This window comes from Python bivittatus, unplaced genomic scaffold, assembly GCF_059951505.1.
Source record: "Python bivittatus isolate LINGU-HERP-01145 unplaced genomic scaffold, Pbiv_v1 ctg000330_np1212, whole genome shotgun sequence".
NCBI lineage: Eukaryota > Metazoa > Chordata > Lepidosauria > Squamata > Pythonidae > Python > Python bivittatus.
In genome coordinates, this window is record NW_028277058.1 from 6,790,918 (window position 1) to 6,811,788 (window position 20,871).

The window sequence follows — 20,871 nt, forward strand, 5'->3', positions numbered from 1 at the left end:
GTTTTCTCCATGTACAACACATGGCAGTAAGCCAGGTTAGAATCACCACAGCATGTTTAACTAATAGGTACAATAGGCACTCCACTTTAAGGCTTTGCTTCATGTAATGAAGGCAATGTGCTTTATCTTATGAAGCATCAAACTAGGGCCATTTCATCCTGACTGGTGGCCTAGTCTTGAAGAAGATGTCTTGTGTACATGTACTGTACATGTGCAGAAGTCACTTTGGTTGGTTGAGGTGAAGCACTGCAGACACTCTACTGCTTAAAAAGGATGGTGATGGTTCATGGTTGCTCTGAGGAGGCGCTTCACTTGATTTAAGTGAAGTGCCCCTTTAGTTCTGCACAGCCTCAATAATTGATATAAAAATCTTATATACTGATGGATATGAAAATATAGTTAGGTGGATGGGACAGAGAGAACAAATAAACTTACAGGCCCAAAATTATGAACAGGCATGAACGTGAGATCTTTGTGTACTTAATTGCACCATTTCTGATTATTCACAGAATGTGTTAGTTCAATCTGTGATGCATGTGTAATGCTAAAGAGATTTTAAATGTGTTGTAGCCAAAAGACAAGGTTTTGTTCATAGTCTTCCTTGTCTTTGGGTTTATATGTACAAGTATATGATAAGAACTGAACTAGTTCTTTTATTAGTTTTACATTGTTTAGATTTTACTAGGTAAATGTAACTGAAGTCAATGGAGCAAACTGACAAATAATCTAAACGTGTTTGATACGCTACATGAGTGTACCAGAGGCTTAGCAAAAGGGTGTGGACAACCATCTCCAGTTCCTTAAACCAAGTATGTCTTTTTTTTGGCATCTCACTGCAATCCAGGTTGCAGGAAATTCCAGGAAAAAATGCATTTGCTTTAAGGAGTTTCAATTAGGTGCAACATTGTAGCTTTTGGATGCTCTGTAACTCCTTTCTGCCTTCAGATCCAAACTCATGTTACCAAGTCAACAAGTCAGAAATCCCCCAATCCCATTTCTAGAAATTAAAGAATCATAACAATCTATTGATAGACTCAGATATTTTATTAAATTAAGTACACTCACCTACCTACACATTTTAAAAATCACTGAGATATCCTTTTGTCTGTTTATCTGTGACAGATTGGGAACTAATTACTATACTAATCCAGCATTTTGCTGAAAAGAATTGGCAGGTACATCTTTTTTTTAAAGGAGGGTGCTAGTTTTACTTTTATTAGAGTGACAACTGATAAATTTAAAATAATACCAATTATGTCTCATAGTCTAGAGCTCTGAAATACTTCAATCTTACAATGTAAATTGTACAATGTAGAACAAAAGAAAATAGGACTTGAATAAGATTTGCATTTCCAAGTTATAATCTCTCATTTGCCTTTCTGGGTGTCTTTCCTTTTGTATTGACTGTCACAATGTTTTCATCTCATGTTCATGACAAAGTCTACCAATCAGAATGTTTTTCCTTTATGTTCTTTATGTTCTTCTTTTATGTTTGATTCTAATAATATTGATAGAACATGTGGCCCATGATCCTCACCAAATTTCTGGCAGGGACCATACACCTTTGACTTGGCAAACAAGTTTCAACACTTTAATTGGTGCCTTCTTCCCACCCAGAACCAGCACCTTAAAAATGATGCATGATTCAGATACCAATCTCTAATTTCACGTATGCCTCACTCATGGTATCTCATAAAGCAGGTGGCCCCATTCTACTTCATGCCAAGGTTCATCTTGTAGCTAGCATCCTCTTTGCAGGGGAATATATTCATATTCTACTATTTGTGAACTCCCCAGAGTCAGTTAGAGTCAGGCAGTGTCCAAATTAAATAAAATCATCATCATCATCATCATCATCATCATCATCATCATCATCATCATCATCATCATTATGTTTGTAACCAAAATGTGATTTGATGGAAGCCCTGGTTTCTTCTTGTGAATATAATATATTGTATATTAAACAACACTATTTTCCACTTATATGACACTCTAGATGAACACAGGTAAATTGCTGCCAAAGTACTGGATAGAGATAGCTCACCAAACAATTTAATTTCTTCCCAAGTGGTTCGACAGTTTTTGGAATAGTGTCTCTTTCTCTTCCTTCATTTCAAAAATTGAGAAACTGAAACTGTTACTGTTCATTTGTTTTCTCTCTATTTAGAATATATATATATATATATGTATTGGCCTAGGAATGGAAAAGAAATAACCACAGGATTCTTTTAGAGGCAAATGACACTATGAACTTTGCTATGGCATCGGTTGCACAATGCACAGGAGCCTCCTAATGTCCCTCATTCTTAATTCAGAGCATTCATAAAAATGTAATTACATTTGAGAAAAAAGGCATACAATATCTCCCACATATTTGGGAAAGTTATACCCAAACATGCATAGTTGGAATCGGCTGCATTTTCAACTACAGTTATCATTTGTGAATATGATCCCATGGAATAACATTTCCCATGAAAAGGGTAGTAACTTTAATTCATGAATTAAAAACCACGCATATTATAATATACTGCATATAAAACTGCAGTTATTAAGGAATATTTCATATAAAGTATGTGCAAAATCCTATAAGTGCAGTTTCACGCAAAAGTAGACATGAAATTTCTTGTATTAAAACAAAATCACTGACAAATTGATAGAACAAAGTAATTTTTATTTTATTTATTTATTTATTTATACATCACATTTATGTAGCTGCCCCATCTCCCACAAAGCGACTCTGGGCTTTATGAATAGTATGTACGTATGTATGTATGTATGTGTGTATGTGTATGTGTATATATATATATATATCAGGTGGTTTATTATAATATATAATATGAATATATATAATACTGACGAAATCAGTATTTAAACTGAACCTAACCTGGACTATAAATAATCACATATACTTCATATTGGAACCCTGCAATATTTTGTTAATGGAATTGGCGGAGATGGTGAAATTGACTACTTTGATGAAAAAAAACTGTCTACTTGAAAACTGCTTTTGGACTTTTTGCTTGAAACTGAGAGATATGAAAGTCTAATTTTGGGATTTGATGATTAATACTGTTTATGATTATAGAAGTACTGTGTATTAGTTTAAATTTTAAAGCAAGATGTGAATATATTATATATTTGTATCTGTACCAAAGAACCCTTTTTTCCTTGTTTTTTCTTTTCTGTAATTTATTTATTTATTTATTATTAAATTTGTATGCTGCTCATCTCCCCCAATGGGTGACTCTGGGTGGCTCACAATTAAAAAACCAAAAGCCTATAACAATTAAAATAACCCATAAATAATTAAAAATTGCATCCCTTAAAATCCCCTATAAACCAAACCCTATACATAAATACTAAAGACATTCAAGATGATAGAGGGAGAGCAAAATCAATTACCCCACAAGCCACTTCCACTGATGTGAGCCTCCATCCGGCCCCCAGGCCTTCTGGCATAGGCAGGATTTCACACCTTTCCTAAAGGCCATGAGAGTGGGGTCACACCGGACCTTGGGAGGCAGATTGCTCCATAGGGTGGGGGCCACAGCAGAAAAGGCCCTCTGCCTAGACCCCACCAGTCAAAATTCCTTGACTGGTGGGGTCTGCAACATGCCCCTTCTGCTGGACTGAGTGGGGCAGGCTGAAGTAGTTTTTAGTTTTGTTCTTTCTCTGATTTTTCTTTCTTCGATTCTTTTTTTCCATTTCCTTATATTTTATATTTTGGTGAAATTTAATAAAGTTTTTATAAAAATAAAAGGGAACATGCAATTCTTTGGTTTCAGTTCAGAAGAATTACTTTAGGATGCATGATATGGCTACTTTAATTAGTCAGAAGATGCTGCAGTCACACCCCTATGTAGTTCAGAGGATCTCTTCTGAATTGAATCTGAAGAATAGCACAACCCTACTCTATAGATGTGAATTCTTCACACTGGGTAAAGGTACTTTACCATAGAAGCCTCTTGATTGATTATATGCCATCAAGTTGGTGTTGACTCCTAGTGACCATATAGATACATTTTCTCCATGATGATCTATCCCTAATCTGTTCCTTCAGGTTTTCTAACAGTGCACCCCTCACCATTGTAACTAAGTCCATCTACCTTGCTGCCAGTCATCCTATTCTTCTCTTTCTGTCCACCTTTCCTAGCATTACAGCCTTCTCCAGAGAGTTGGGTCTTCACATAATGTGTCCGAAGTAAGATAATTTGAGCCTGATCATTTGTGCCTTGAGTGAGAACTCTGGGTTGATTTGTTTGATGATCCATTTGTTTGTTTTCATAGCTGTCTGTGGTATTCTCAGGAGTCTTCTCCAACACCAAATTTTAAAAGTGTCAATATTTTTTCTATCCTGCTTCTTCAAAGTCAAACTTTCACTTCCACAGAGTGTCACAGAATTGTCACACAATTTGATTTTTGTAGGTATAGACACATCACAGCATCTGAGTATCTTTTCTGATGCTCCTATAGGCTTATGGTGAACCCCAATTAAGCAGCAAATGCACTTCTAATATATGTACACTTGGAGGTTCTAGAGAAGCACCAGGCAAGCGTGTAACTCTTCAGCTGCTCCCCAGATCATACAGCTCATGTTCAGCAATAAACCACTGCACAAAGCAAGTTTTCATGATCTTTTCCCCAGAAAGGTGTGCTAAGCCTCTGATAGATTTAATAACATACATCTGGACTGCAAAAATCAATCAACCACTAGGTAGCAGCAAAGTGTTAGATATTTCTCTACCTCTTTACTTCCATCTTGCTGTGATCCAGTTTTTTGAAATCCTGATACAGTAGCTTTACTTTTTCAAAAAGCACCATAAATTCCTCTTTTCCCAATGACACCATTACATCATTGCCATGTCCTTGTTTTAGGAGATAGAAAATAAAACAGAATTATCTGTTAGCTTGTTTCAGGTCTGGTTGGCTTCTTCTCCCACACTCATCATGTTGATTTACTCAGGGACCATCTGTCTCATTCATCTGATTGCTTTTTTTTTTATTCAAAGGGTACTTAATTTTTCCTATGAAGCAGCACAAGGGAAATATTAATCAAGATCAACTTCTGAAGGTCTTAAAATTCAAAAGGACAAGAAGCAAAAATGTGCTACATTCCTTTGCCATATGCTTATTAAACTGGCCAAAAGCCATACTTGACTCACGAAGTAGTCTTGTTTCACCTGCCCTCAAAAATATGAAAATAGGTTGCTCTTTTTTTAAAAAAAAATCACACTGGGTATTTGAAATCTGAAGTCTTGGGGAGCCCTGAAAGTCACTAGAGGAGAATCCTGATTATGATTAAAAAAAAAAAAAAAAGTTCTATAATGAAAGAAAAACAAAAAGGCCAGTGAAGAGTAATATAGACAAAGGATGCTTGTTTATTCATTTGAAAGAATATGCCCAGCCTGGACTCTAAGTGCATTAATGGCAATTAAAATGTACAACTGCTAAGCTATTAATTGAGCCAAATGAAAATTAATTCCTGAGTGCCATTCAAACCCAGCACTTAATCTCTACCTGGAAGCTAATAGGCAGCTGGTGTAGATTATGGTTCAGTAACCTGATGTGCTCTCTCTTCCAAATGCATCTTTCAAAGTGCTCAACTACAGTTAAATAGCTTAGGGCTGCAGTGCAGAGAGCTTTGCAACCACATTTTGATTCATCCCTGGCTCTATTTCTCAATTTCTTCTTCTATTCTTTGCTCAAAGTTATCTCCAACTGTTGCCCCTGATCAAAACCATTTCCATTGTGAACAAAAGATAAACAGCAAAGCTTTATTTAATCCCAGAAACAGACAGACTGTGAATCTAAGGAAGTGAAGAAGATAAAGATGTTTGTAATCAGAATCTCTCAAGTATACAGATCTCCAAATACAAAAGTACATACCTCATCTAAAGTATGATGACCACATGCATTATAAATCTTAGCTATTCCCTTCAAAACTTCCACAAGGAAACTAGGGTGGGGGGTGGTCTTTTCTTGGCTGTAATTTTCAAGAATTGTAAAAGATAAAAGAGATCTAAAGTAGGTGTGTGTGTGTGTATGTGTGTGTGTATACACATATACACACACATATATTCATTCATTCATTCATTCATTCATTCATTCATTCATTCATTCATATATATTCAAACATGCATTCAGGGTTACATCCTGGGTTCGACCTAAGGTCCTCATGGGGAACTGGGAAGGAGAGTAGTCTTATTTTGATGTGGGGACTGGGACAGATAATAGTCTCATTTTGATGCAAACATTAATCCTTCCCTATCCCATCCATGAACTGAAATCTGTTTTGATACCATCTCAAGTAGTGGTGAGGTTGTCATCTGGAGTTGGTGATGGATTGCCTAATGATTATAAATTTAAGCTGACTCCAGATAACACAAGATATAGGGTGCTGAAAATTCCAGAGAAGTCTTCCTGTTTTAGGTGGGTTTACAGTCCCCCAGAAGGAGCAGATGTCCAGTTACAGAGTACTTCTGAATTAGCATTGTTTTGTTTGCTTGAGTCATTCCTTCATTCACTGAGACTTACACTTCACTAAAATACACAGAACATGCATTATAAAAACAAATCAATCCTGAAAATAACAAATTAACAGTTCCCATATAAAAATCAACTCATTTCATCACATGGCATAACTTTTATTCCTGTAAGCCTCTACGGAAGAGCAGCTTCCTAAATACTAATAAGGAGGGGACCATCCTGACTTTAGAAGGGAAGCACCCAGTACATTCCAGAAACAGATCTCCTGCTTGGCTTGAGTTGGAGATATACAGCTGGTTATTATCAGAATATTGATGATATATCACCTACCAATGTATGACCAATGGGAGAGAACTGAACTTTGAAGCAACATAAACTAAGTGGCTAAGGACTTAACCTCTACTCCCCCATTCCATTTCTGCCTGAAACCATCTGCTCAAACAGGAACAAAACACCTGCAGATCAGGGCTTGTAATTCCCAACTCTTGCAGGCATCCCAAAAGATACCATGGTTGAAGACTGCTAAGAGAGCCAGCAAGATCAAGAGGGTTTCACTCACTCCTCCCACATTGTGGGAAATGTGCAATCCAGTGGATTCTGGACAGTTGAAGATCAGGTAATTTCATATAAGAATGATCAAAAATGGAATTCCTTGGCCTTTTGAAGCCCCTGCATGCCATCTTGACATCGATTGAAGAAAGGCAGGGATATCCATAGGGGTAACAAAAGAAAAAAAAAGGACATTTGTTTCTTCCATTCTTTTTTCTGTTGTTTTTTCCTATCCTTTCTTTCTACCCACTGGACAGCCTGTTTAGAGAAGAGTAGAAAGGCCTCATCAGAGGTTAATACCACTTACTTGCAAGGGTGATTTAAATTAAGCCAGGAGTTCTAAATTACTTACTTTTAGTTTACACAACATTCTTCGCAGAAATGCTGGCTATCTCATACCAGTATTTATTATAATACATGAGAAGGGAAATAATTATGTCACTTTTGGACCCCTAAAAAGCACTTATTGTCCTGGAAATAAACAACTGTTATCAGCACTTTCCTTCTTCCTCAGATATGAAGAATATGGCAAACAAGCAATTGCAGAGTCTAGCCGTTGTGAGCCATTGTAAAACACTTTCTAGGGGCATCAACAAAATCTATTTATGTTCTAGATGCTGTGTCAGAAGGATTACTGAAAAACAGATGAGTTCAATAACAGACACCTAACTAAAACAAAGCACTCTGTAATATATTCCTTCTGGTACAATGGAACAATGTGATGAAGGGACATGCTACGTGAATCCAGACATCATTTCCATTTCAGATTAAAATCCCTGCAAGCAGCCTTGTTTCAGAATGAATGCCAAAGAATATTGCTTCTCCATTTTATTAACTGTTAGATTCTGAGGCAAGACTTTTCCACATTTTGGAATGTTCCATATTTTGGAAGGATAGTTAAAAAGGTGAAAGATTTATACGATCTGAAGAGAAACCAGAGTATGGAAGGATAGTTAAATTTAAATATTTACTTAAAGTTCACAACAAAGGCCTGGATTTTAATCTCGTTCAATGCAATTAAATGATATTTCAGTTTTAATTGTTATACATGTTAGGAAAAGGTAACTATAAAGAAAATTGGATGGATGGATGGATGGATGGATGGATGGATGGATGGATGGATGGATGGATGGATAGATCTGGACATATTTTTTCCAAAAATAAATCTATTTACACTTTTCCCTTTTTACTATACTTTTAATTCAGTTAAATAGTCTTCTTTGTACCAAATAAAAATACTAAGTTAGGCCAGGGGCATAGCAATTATTCCTAAGTAAACCTGATAAGGAATCAGCAAAACATTTGGAGGAACAAACTGGGAATGGTTCTTTCCCAAAACTAGATATTTTAACTTTTTGGTAAATTTCAATCAATTGGTTGAATTACTGATTTACTGTAGTCTTACTTCCCTATAATTCCTTTTCATCACATTTACTTGAATGGATCTGAAGTTGTGATTTTTTAAAACAGAAATTGATATAAAAATTGATAATTAAATATTTATCTCTGAACACATTTTGTCACAAAATACACTTTGTCCAGTGTTTTTAGGCTCTGAACTTTTGATTTAGAGTTTTGATTCAGAACTTGCACTTTAGTTTTGAACTATAAAATGTTTTGAAACCTAGAGATTGTATAATGTGATGAATCACAAAAAAACATGTAATTTCTCCAACCATGTAATTTTTTTAATTTTCAAAAACACAGCACCACTATTTCTTCTTTATCCAGGAGCACACCTACTTAGGATGTTTGCAACAGAATCTCTGCCTTATCCAGATCAAGTCTGGGTAGCTTTGCTGCTATCCAGGCCCTCACTTAGCTCAACAATATCAGAATATCAAATTCCTTTCCTTTGAATAGAAAGAAATGTGAAGTGGAGACAAGTATTGAACTTCTATTAATAGTATCATATCCCAAATTGTCAGCATACTGCCATATCCACTCATACATATGCTGGTTTGGAATGGAATAAAATGGAGGTTACTCTCAAGAAAGTCAGTAAAGGATTGGAGCTTTTATGTCTTTCTACTAAGGAGGGTTATCTTGATTCTGATTAGAGTCATCAGGCTTGCTCATCATTTCTTTGCTTTCTTTATATGGCCATAAACTTCTCTCCCCTCACTTTCATCTGTTGCACTGTTTTCTTATGATCTCTGTCACCCTCCCATGTTCTGCTAGTCCAGGAGACACAAGAACAAATTCTTGACTTTCTCTTTTTCAAAATGCCAAGAGTAGAAGGTATCTTTTTAATATTAGCTCTTTGTAAAGGGATTTCTGGAAAGGCAGAATCTTTTACACTACGGTACTTACAGGACCATCTACTCTGCATAAAGGTGGCCCATCTAACTCAGCCTGTGTGGATCTCCAACCAGCATCTTTTAATAGTCTCCCATGTAGGGGAGGTGAAGGGGGTGAGTTTTACAAGCAGTATAACTCTGTAGCAGTCCCTATGTTATGAAAAACTCTCCCTTTCAAGAATTCAGTTGGCACCATCACTCCTGGCCTTCCAGAGTTGTTCTGGAAGACCATTAAGGAATACATGGCCACCCTTACACTTGCTATTTTGCAGTTGTTTCTTTGTTTCTTTCTTTTTATGTTTTTATTCTGTTTTTATATTGTAAACTACTGGGAGTAATTTTGGTTGAATCTGGCGGTATATAAACACAATCAATAAATTTACATGCGTTTAATTTATATGCATAAAATATGAAGCATGCAACTGATACCGCAGAGTGTTGCCTCCTGATAGGACTGTAGGAAAAACAAGTATGCTACAACTTATTTTCAATCAAAAGACTTCCATCAAGTGGAGGGATGGGATCATTCTTAGAAACCTTGGCAGTAATGAAACTGACTGTCAATCTAGACTCTTGACAGTTTTTATTTCTAGCTTTGCTTACTTTCTGATGGATTGGTTGCCCTTGACTTGTTTCCTATCTATAGTCTCATTAAATATTTGCAATTTCAGTATGTATCTTCAGTATGTCTCCCAAGATATAAAAGCTGTATGACACACTGAATCCAATGATCTTTTTCAGATTCACATAATAAATTATATTTGCTTTAGTGTAGGTGTTTCAACATAATTTAAGAAATGTTTTGGTCAAAGTGCAGTGAATATTCCCTTAAATGCATGAGATGCTTTTAAGGGAATGTGCAAATGTGCAAAATGCATTGTTCATCCATTTATGGATAGATAAATCAGGACACAGCACATATATTCTTTAATGAAGGAGACCTTGAAGCATGACCATATAACACCTACTCCTAATAGAACCAATAGTGACATATAACACTTGGTTAAGTTCCAGGACATGATCGGAAGGCACAGGATGCAGCCTCCAAGCTGATGGATGAGTGCCTGGGCTAAACATAGCTTTTTCTAGGAACCGGACATGAAGTTTCATTTAGAAAGCTACTGAGGCACAAAGGAAGACAATGAACTTCTGATTTCCCCTTCCCTCTGTAGTACAGAGCTTATACCTCCCCCGCTATTCTGGGAGATATCACCTCTTTCCCCAAACTCATAGAACAAATCTGAATGGCACAAAGAGCTTAAAGGAGAAAAGACAGAGATCAACTCCACTCTTTGCTGTCATTGGAGTTTCTCTGCTGTTTCAGAAATTTCCCTTCTATATTAAAGAAGCAGGTGCAAGATCTAACCTATGTTTGTCTTACAGAAGCCTATAGGACAAAACATAAAACATATTAGCATTTATCACCCATTCAAAATCAACAACGAGAAACCAAAAGTGTGCTGTTCATCACAGAGCAATCTAATCAAAAGTTCAGATAAATCCATCAGGTTGTTTGTGATTTCAATACATGGACCACTCTACCAATCAATTTAATGGCAATATAGTGGCCCAGAAGGTGAATGAGCTCATTAATCTTTATGCAGTACATGCTGAGCCCATGCCCTGTTGTTAGTTCAATTTTTACAAAATGAATGATTACTGATGTCACTAAAGATCAGTCAGCACACTTAATTTAGAAGGTCTGTGTTGACCCACTTATTCTTCTTGTTAACTGGCATGGGATCTATGCTTCATGTTTATCTTATGAGTTTTCGGAACTTAATTTAGATTAAATTATATAAAGTATAAATCAAAACCAATATTTAGATGATGATCATTATGCTGTTTTAAATGGTAAGAAAGTTATATGTCAGAAGCATCGTTTTAAGAAATGATTTAAGGGTGCCCTTGATATCCATTTTTGGATATCGAACTGATCTTGATGAAGTAAACAGGGTAAAATAAAGCAAGGAAGCAATAATTAAATCTATCCAAAACACTGTATATCCACAGAGATTTCTGAAATAAACTTGGGATGGTCCAGTAAATATGATCATAGCTAAAAATCTATTCAATAAAACCTGCATTTATCACAACTAAGTGCAAAAACAGATAGTATGACATTAAAATATGATTGATCATTGATTTTGTGGTTTCTTTATTAAATAACAGCTATGTAAAATCCTTCATGGATCACTTCATGGATCACTTCATCCTTCATGGATCACTGCCTTGTTGTGAAGGGGCTTGCGTAACTCAATGAAGCCATGAGCTATGCCGTACAGGGCCATCCAAGATGAACAGGTCATGGTGGAGAGTTCTGACAAAATGTGGTCCACTGGAGAAGGAAATGGCAACCCACTCCAGTATCCTTGCCAAGAAAACCCCATGGACAATGTCAAAAGGCTAAATGATATGATGCCGGAAGATGAGCCCCTCAGGTCGGAAGGTGTCCAATATGCTACTGGGAAAGAGTGGAGGGCAATTCCAAGTAGCTCCAGAAAGAGTGAAGCGGCTGGGCCAAAGCCGAAAGGACGTTCAGCTGTGGATGTATCTGGAAGCGAAAAGAAGGTCTGATGCTGTAAAGAACAATATTGCATAGGAACCTGGAATGTAAGATCTATGAATCAAGGCAAGCTGGATGTGGTCAAACATGAGATGACAAGACTGAACATCGACATCTTGGGAATCAACAAATTGAAATGGACGGGAATGGGTGAATTTAATTCAGGTGACCATTATATCTACTACTGTGGGCAAAAAACCCTTAGAAGAAATGGAGTAGCCCTCATAGTCAATAAGAGAGTGGGAAAGGCAGTAATGGGGTACAACCTCAAAAACGATAGAATGATCTCAGTGCGAATCCAAGGTAAACCATTCAACATCACAGTAATCCAAGTCTATGCCCCAACCACTGACACTGAAGAAGCTGAAGTTGACTGGTTCTATGAAGACCTACAACACCTTCTAGAACTAGCACCAAAAAAAGATGTCCTTTTCATCATAGGGGATTGGAATGCTAAAGTAGGAAGTCAAGGAATAATCGGAATAACAGGCAAGTTTGCCTCGTAGTACAAAATGAAGCAGGACAAAGGCTAATAGAGTTTTGTCAAAAGAACAAGCTGGTCATACCAAACACTCTTTTCCAACAACACAAGAGGCGACTCTACACATGGACATCACCAGATGGTCAATACCGAAACCAGATTGATTATATACTTTGCAGTCAAAGCAAAAACAAGACCAGGAGCAGACTGTGTCTCAGATCATGAGCTTCTTACTGCAAAATTTAGGCTTAAATTGAAGAACATACGGAAAACCACTAGACCACTCAGGTTTGACTTAGATCATATTCCTTGTGAGTACACAGTGAAGGTGAGGAATAGATTTAGGGGATTAGATTTGGTAGACAGAGTGCCTGAAGAACTATGGACAGAGGTTGGTAACACTGTACAGGAAGAAGCAACTAAAACCATCCTAAAGAAAAAGAAATGCAAGAAAGCAAAATGGCTGTCTGATGGGGCTTTACAAATAGCTGTGGAAAGAAGGAAAGTGAAAAGCAAGGGTGAAAAGGAAAGGTATAGACAATTGAATGCAGATTTCCAGAGAATAGCAGGGAGAGAAAAGAAGGCCTTCTTAAATGAGCAGTGCAAAGAAATCAAGGAAAACAATAGAAAGGGGAAGACTAGAGATCTCTTCAAGAAAATTGGAGATATCAAGGGAACTTTTAGTGCAAAGATGGGCATGATAAAGGACAAAAAAAAAAAGGCAGGGACCTAACAGAAGCAGAAGAGATTAAGAAGAGGTGGCAAGAATACACAGAAGAACTCTTCAAGAAAGATCTTAATGTCCCTGATGTCCACGCTGGTGTGGTCACTGACCTTGAGCTGGACATCCTAGACAGTGAAGTCAAGTGGGCCTTAGGAAGCATTACTAATAACAAAGCTAGTGGAGATGACAGTATTCCAGCTGAGCTATTTAAAATACTAAAAGATGATGCTGTTAAAGTGCTGCACTCAATATGCCAACAAGTTTGGAAAACTCAACAATGGCCAAAAGGTCAGTTTACGTTCCAATTCCAAAGAAGGGCAATGCCAAAGAATGCTGAAACTACCATATAATTGCACTCATTTCACATGCTAGCAAGATTATGCTCAAAATCCTACAAGCTAGGCTTCAGCAGTACATGAACTGAGAACTACCGGATGTACAAGCTGGGTTTCGAAGAGGCAGAGGAACTAGAGATCAAATTGCCAACATTCACTGGATCATGGAGAAAGCATGAGAGTTCCAGGCAAATATCTACTGCTGCTTCATCGACTATGCAAAGCCTTCAAACTGTGGCAAATTCTTAAAGAGATGGGGGTACCAGACCACCTTACCTGTCTCCTGAGAAATCTGTATGGGGGCCAAGAAGCAACAGTTAGAACTGTTGTCATGGAACAACTGATTGGTTCAAGATAGAGAAAGGAGTACGACAAGGCTGTATACTGTCACCCTGCTTATTTAACTTATATGCAGAGTACATCGTGAGAAATGCCAGGCTGGAAGAGTCACAACCCAGAATTAAGATTTCAGGGAGAAACATCAACAACCTCAGATATGCAGACGATACCACCCTAATGGCAGAAAGTGAAGAAGAACTAAAGAGCCTCTTGATGAGGGTGAAAGGGGAGAGTGAAAAAGCTGGCTTGAAACTCAACATTAAAAAAACTAAGATCATGACATCTGGACCCATCAATTCCTGGCAAATGGAAGGGGTAGAAATGGAAGCAGTAACAGACTTCATTTATTTGGGCTCCAAGATCACTGCAGATGGAGACTGCAGCCATGAAATTAAAAGATGCTTGCTCCTTGGGAGGAAAGCTATGGCAAACCTAGACAGCATATTAAACAGCAGAGACATCACCTTGCAGACAAAGATCCACATAATCAAAGCTATGGTTTTTCCAGTAGCAATGTATGGCTGTGAGAGCTAGACCATAAGGAAAGCTGAGCGCTGAAGAACTGACGCCTTTGAATTGTGGTGCTGGAGAAAACTCTTAGGAGTCCCTTGGACTGTTAGAAGGTCAAACCAGTCAATCTTAAAGGAAATCAATCCTGACTGCTCATTGGAAGGATTGATACTGAAGTTCAGGGTCAGATACTTTGGTCACCTAATGTGACGAGAGGGTTCTTTGGAAAAGACCCTGATGCTGGGAAAGATTGAAGGCAAAAGGAGGAGGGGACTGCAGAGGATGAGATGGTTAGATAGCATCACTGAAGCAATGAACATGAAATTGAGCACACTCCGGGAGGGAGTGAAGGACAGGAAGGCCTGGCGCAATATGGTTCATGGGGTCACGAAGAGTTGGACACAACTTAACGACTGAACAACAAAAAAACCGCAGATAGAATAGACTTTATACCTTTGTGACGTCATCTCAATTGCTCTGAGGAGAGTTACCATTAGCAAACATGTGAGCACTTGATCGATGGGAATATACCCCCATCAATAGCCATACTGATGAGGTACAGATAAGCAGTGACATAATGCAAGTCAGGCACTCCCTTCCTATGCTCACCACATCTCTCAAGGCTACAAAGATAAAGGGTGCCCTACCATAATCACCTCGCCTCGCTGACCAGCAATACTTCTAGATTTTTTTATGTATACCCCTCCCAACAAAACAAAACAAAAACTAATCCACATGTGCATGAGATACTATTAACAGAAGACAAGTCATTCCATCAGTCCATCTCTTCTCTTGCACCCAAGAACTATTTAGTAAACTGCATTTTCAAATATAAAAAGCCAAGCACTCTTACATGCAAAACTAACATAATGAAGAAAGAAGAAAATTCTTCTTCTACTTCTGAGTTCATAAATTCATATGAATTGAACATAAGAATGCAATATCTCCAAATACAATCACCAGAATCACAGATCTCAATTTTTTTTTCCACATTCCACATTTTCATCTTTAATCTTCCATGATCTAATAGCCTAGGGCTGCCAGAAGCCTTTATTTCCAAAACTTAGAAACAATCATGTTCATCCAGAATATTTTTCCAACACTCATACCAGCAGGATGTCATAATATCAATTATGCATTACGTAGTTTATTTGTCAGAGGCACTGGAATGAAAACTATTATATGAATCATTACTACTGACCTTCTTGAAATGGGGATTTATTGCTTTTGCAACCAATGGATTGTGTAACCTGTGGAATATTTCAAAGTGTATTTAACCACTGCAAACATTCTGAGAGGCATTCTTTACCTTAAATGCAGTGACAATAGTTGGATGAATTTTTATGAAATACTGCCTAGCAGAAGATTAAATGAATATTATTCCACACAATGGAACAACCAAAATAATTGCCTGGTTTCTGGTGTTCTCTTTCTCCTTTTTAGCTATTGATTCCATCCCCTTTTTTAAAACTAAAAAAAAAAAGAATAATGTTCTCCTTAATAGTAATGTAAAAGAAATTTGCCCTAGATTTATTTTTACCTCAACTACTCTGATAACCAGGGCATCAGACAGCTGCAGCAAAATTAACAGGATTCTTTCTTTCTCTCTTTATTCTTCCTTCCTTCCTGAAAAGATTTATCTATGGAGTCCTTGGTGCTCCCTGAGCTTGGTTGTTTGCTTGCAGATATTTCATTACCCAACTAGGTAACATCATCAGTGCTAGTGAGTGTGGGGTTTGCTCCCTGTTTATATACAGTAGCTTGCCCTGCCAGGGTTGGTGGGGTTGTGGTTTTCTCCTTGGTAGTTCCTTGATTAGGAAATTGTTTTCTGCTTGATTATTTGTCTGGTGTTAATCCCTGCTTATCTGGGTGTTGGCTGCTGGAAATAATGTGTTCTGGTCTTTTTGTTTCCTTCTTAGCTTTTTTTATTGTCTCTTTTGGTGTGTAAATATGGTTTATTACTATGTGTCTACTGATGGCTCATTTGTCTGAATGCCAAGCTTCCAGGAATTTCCTAGCATTTTTGGATTTAGTTTGGTCTAGGATGCTCACAGTTTCCCACAGTTTCTCTCCTATTGGAAGATTTATCTAAAAAAATAAAGCTTGGCAGAAAACCGCTAACAAAAACCATACTTAAATGAAATGCTTCAAAATCAGGGCATATTTGGAGAAACCTGACTACAAAGGAAAGTACATTAGGGCTGGTTGACTCTAATACAATATATATTAGAGAAAGTAAGTACAAAAAAAGTGCATATTGCCAGTTGTTTATCACTTTGCATAGAAAATCTGTAACATTAAAAACAATTTTTTTGCTAGAAAAGATTGAGAAAAATTATATTATATTATATTATATTATATTATATTATATTATATTATATTATATTATATTATATTATATTATATTATATTATATTATATTATATTATATTATCATATCATATCATATCATATCATATCATATCATATCATATCATATCATATCACTTTACTGGCTGGGGAATTCTGGGAATTGAGGTCCACACATCTTAAAGTTGCCAAGGTTGAAAAACCCTGCTTTAAACTTTCAAACAGGCTTTTGCAATATGGCTATTTTGCTTATGTCAAGTCCCTAAAGTTTTCTGAAGGATAATTACTTGGTTAATTACTCAGCTATTAAGATTCTAGAAAATGTTATTGGTACATATATAGAATTACATTAGATTGTAATGGAGATGTTTTTAAATAAAATTCTGAAGACTTGGGGTCTAATCAGAAACCATTATGCTAATAGAGAGAATGGACATTGTTTCGTACCCTTAAAAATGAAGGATTAATAGGCATCCTATTGTTCTGCAATTTCTTGTCTATTCATTTCCTACCATCCCTTGGCTACTTTCTTATTATTGTTTTCCCAAAACAATAAAATAATTGTTTGATGGAATATAATTAATTAGGTGAACTGGCCCCTCAAGTGCTCTAAAGGGAGAACAAGATCCCACTATTGAGCCCATCCTTGAGGGAAATTGATCTTTTGTGGTGGGTTACTCTTAAATTGCTTTCATAAGATTTTTTAACTACAAAGTGGCCTGGTGCAGCTCAGCAGAAGGATGCCTTTGTACAGTCAGGTGAAGTTTCCCATGTTGTTTGAAAAAACAACATTGGTACTAACAGTGGTTTGCCTACTTGATTGTTAGATTGTGATACAGGTAGTCCTCACTTACCCATTCATTTAGTGACCGTTCAAAGTTACAATGGTGCTGAACAAAGGGACTTACAACTGATCCTCATACTTACGATCATTGAAGCACCCCTGTAGTCACATGATTGTGATCTGTGTGCTTGGCAACCTGCTTACCATTATGATGGTTGCAGAGTCCCAGGGTCATGTGATCACCATTTGTGACCTTCCCAGCTGGCTTCCAGGAAGCAAAATTAATAGGGAACCATGTGATTCACTTAACTGCTGTGGTGATTCATTTAATGACTGCTGCAAAAAAGGTCATAAAATCAGGTGCGACTCGCTTAACAACCACCCACTAAACAACAAATTTTCTGGTTCCTATTGTGGTTGTTAAGTGAGGACTACCTGTACTGTGATTCCTAGCTATCACAGCCAGGGCTTATCTCTTCTAGATGCAAAATGCTGTTTTGGGTTTTGGTGCTGGTTTGATCCTGGATTGGGCCAAAAACTGAGTTCTTTTTCAATTTTGTTGAATGACTCACCCATCTCTACCTATAGTATTTTCAAGTTTGATAAAGTACAGGTGAAATTAGATGTGTATTTACTTGTGAATGAAGTCATTAAATTAAATATGCATACTTTATGTTTGAAGAACATTGCTCTACCTCTTTTAGAAGATCTTTATTGACTCAGACTAAGCTGCCCATTCATATTCACCAAGAAACGTGATATTTCAAACGTCTCCCCCTTTTACTGATAGAGAGGTTTCTTGGGCACACTAGGGTTTGTCCCATGTGATTTATCTGTGAACCTGAAATAAATAAAGGATGTGTAATCCTTGAGATGTTGCCAAAGTATAGCTCCCACTGAACGTGTTGGCTATAGCACATTGAAAATGTAGTTCAGCAACACCTTGAATAGGACGTGTTTCCCATCCCTAATTTATTTTTGGTTTTTTAAATAAATCATCTTTCTGCTAAAAACTATCAAAGCAGTAATTAAAAAAGCATAAACGAAGTTATATTAAAATAATAAAAAAATAAAGTATGATTTAAAGAGATATATCTTGATGCTTTTTAAAAGTATTTATATTTGGGGGCTAGTCATAACTAGCAGTTAAATTGCAGTTTTCTGCACATTGTAGTGTCTGTAAAGGGTATCTTACAGATCAATACATATTCACTTTACAGTAGATACTATACCAATTGGAGCTTCCAAATGGTATCCAAGTACAGTAATACTGTGAGTGGATTGCAGTAGTCTAAATGTGATATAACAAACTCACTGTTGCCAAATCAGACCAACTCAGAACAGATCATAACTGATACATTCTATGCCTCCACCACCATTTAAAATACAGAAATAATGCATCAGAAATATCAAAGACAATCTCTGAGCTATAAATCTGATTTTTTGGGGACGGGTAGCACAATACTTTTTAACACTGGTTGACTCCCACAAACAAAGCAATGAATAAGAATGAGGTCTAGAGGACAAATCACATTCTGTGGTTGTGCTGCAGGAAATAAGTAATCAGAGAAGTCTGCAGAATCGGACCGTTTCATCAAAACAACAAAACAAGTGTGACATTGCAACACATGCTCCACCCCTTATGTATATTTGTTTGTCACAATGCATCTACAAAAGAGGCGAAGTTCTTTTGTCATTTGACAAACTCCCTTGTCTCCACTGTGGTTGCCAACGTAAAACAGTAGATTAATTAATCTTTGAGGAAAAGTTGTCTGCTATTACTATATATTTGTTATATTTCTATAACATGATTTAAATGTTTACTTTATTTATATCACTTTACCTCCAAGAAGTTTAAGATAGAATGCTGTGTATAGTTTTCTCCATTTCCATTTTATTTTCCAAACCACTCTGTAATTAAAAGGAGGCACTCAATGAGCTTCATGTCTGGTAATTTCTATTGGTTCTTCCCCTTCTTCTCTCATATAACATTAACACAAACTTTCCCAAACAGGGACTTTCCAAATACTTTGAATTCCAGTCTGATCAGTCATAGCTGCATCGTGAATGGACAGAAATTATGAGGGATGTAGTCTAAACATGGATGGATGGACTCATGTGAAGTTTGCTGATATCACTATAGTACAGGATTCTCAGGACCCTTCTCTTGAAAAGATCACTTGATCACGGAGATCCCCACAAAAAATTACTGTGTACTAAAGTCAAAAGCCCATCGGAACTCAAAAGGCCATCTAACCTTCTAAAGCTATGCATTGGGTACTGATACATTTCAAGATATACAGGTAGTCCCTGTTCAAGAATGAATTCCATTCCCAAGATCTGTCCTTAAGTTGAATTTGTATGTAAGCTGGAACAGTATTATTTTATAATTCCAAGTAGTATTGTGTAATTAACTCAAACCATTGTGTATTTAATTCAAATTTTGCTACAATAGGCTCTGCGTTTAACTATGGGTCATCCGTAAACTGGGCGTTCTTAACCTGGGGACTACCTGTCATTCAAAGTTCTCTTTATCACTTATAAAGTCCTTTATAATATGGCCTTCAAGGACTGCCTGCTGTAGGAAGACTCAGCCTCCCTGATACGTGTAGGCCAAGAGAGACTGCTGAGGATTCCTCTCTTCACCCAAGATCTTTAAAGGGAGGGAATCGAGAAGCAAGCTTTCTCAGTCCTACCCTCTTGCATGGGAACAACTTCCCTCTTCCTTACTATTAATTCAGAGCAGTAAAAACAATGTTTTTCCAGAGAGCTTTAGAGAGGAGTGATAGGACTGGTGGTAATTAGTGAATCAATGAGGTGAATGATCAGAGATGCTACTTTATTTGACTGTAGTGGGTTGATGTTTAAGCTTTTATTGTGTGTCATTGTTTTGTTGTGAGCCACCCAGAGTAATTTGATGAGAGAGAAAACAAATATGGTAAACAAACAATTCTGTAGATGGTAGAAGATACCAACCCAAGTGTACCGATACTGATACCGAAAACAGGTCCAAAAGGTAAAAATAAAATAAAATATTCCCTTGCTTCATAATTTTACTTCTCAAAAAGAAAACTTCTTGCTCTCTCCTAGATCAGTGCAGTGGGATGTTTACTCTATCCTTACATTATAATATAAATTAATTCCAAACCCACATGCCATTATTTTCTAATTAAATGTTTGAGAACTATATTTGCACGTGATTAGCTCATAAATTCCTTTTTATAGGATGCCTTTGCTTCAGACTAGAGCTTAAGAGTCGATAAATCTTTTCACAGGCATCAATTTGGTCAGCAGTAAAGAGGTAAATAGAAACTAATGACACTCATCAAACTCGTGGCACAAATGATTTATTGGGCCCAATCATTTAACAGTTTCATAAAATCAGTATCAGAGGGAAAAAAGGGTTTGTTATCAAGATAAACTGTGTTTGTACTGTCAGCACAAGGTG

General features: G+C 36.9%; 1 protein-coding gene across 1 annotated transcript in view; it reads left to right on the forward strand.

Moving 5' to 3' along the window:
* The window catches only part of GRM8 (glutamate metabotropic receptor 8), a 438,099-nt gene that overhangs the window by 381,758 nt on the left and 35,470 nt on the right, over positions 1-20,871 (forward strand). The window lies entirely within an intron of this gene.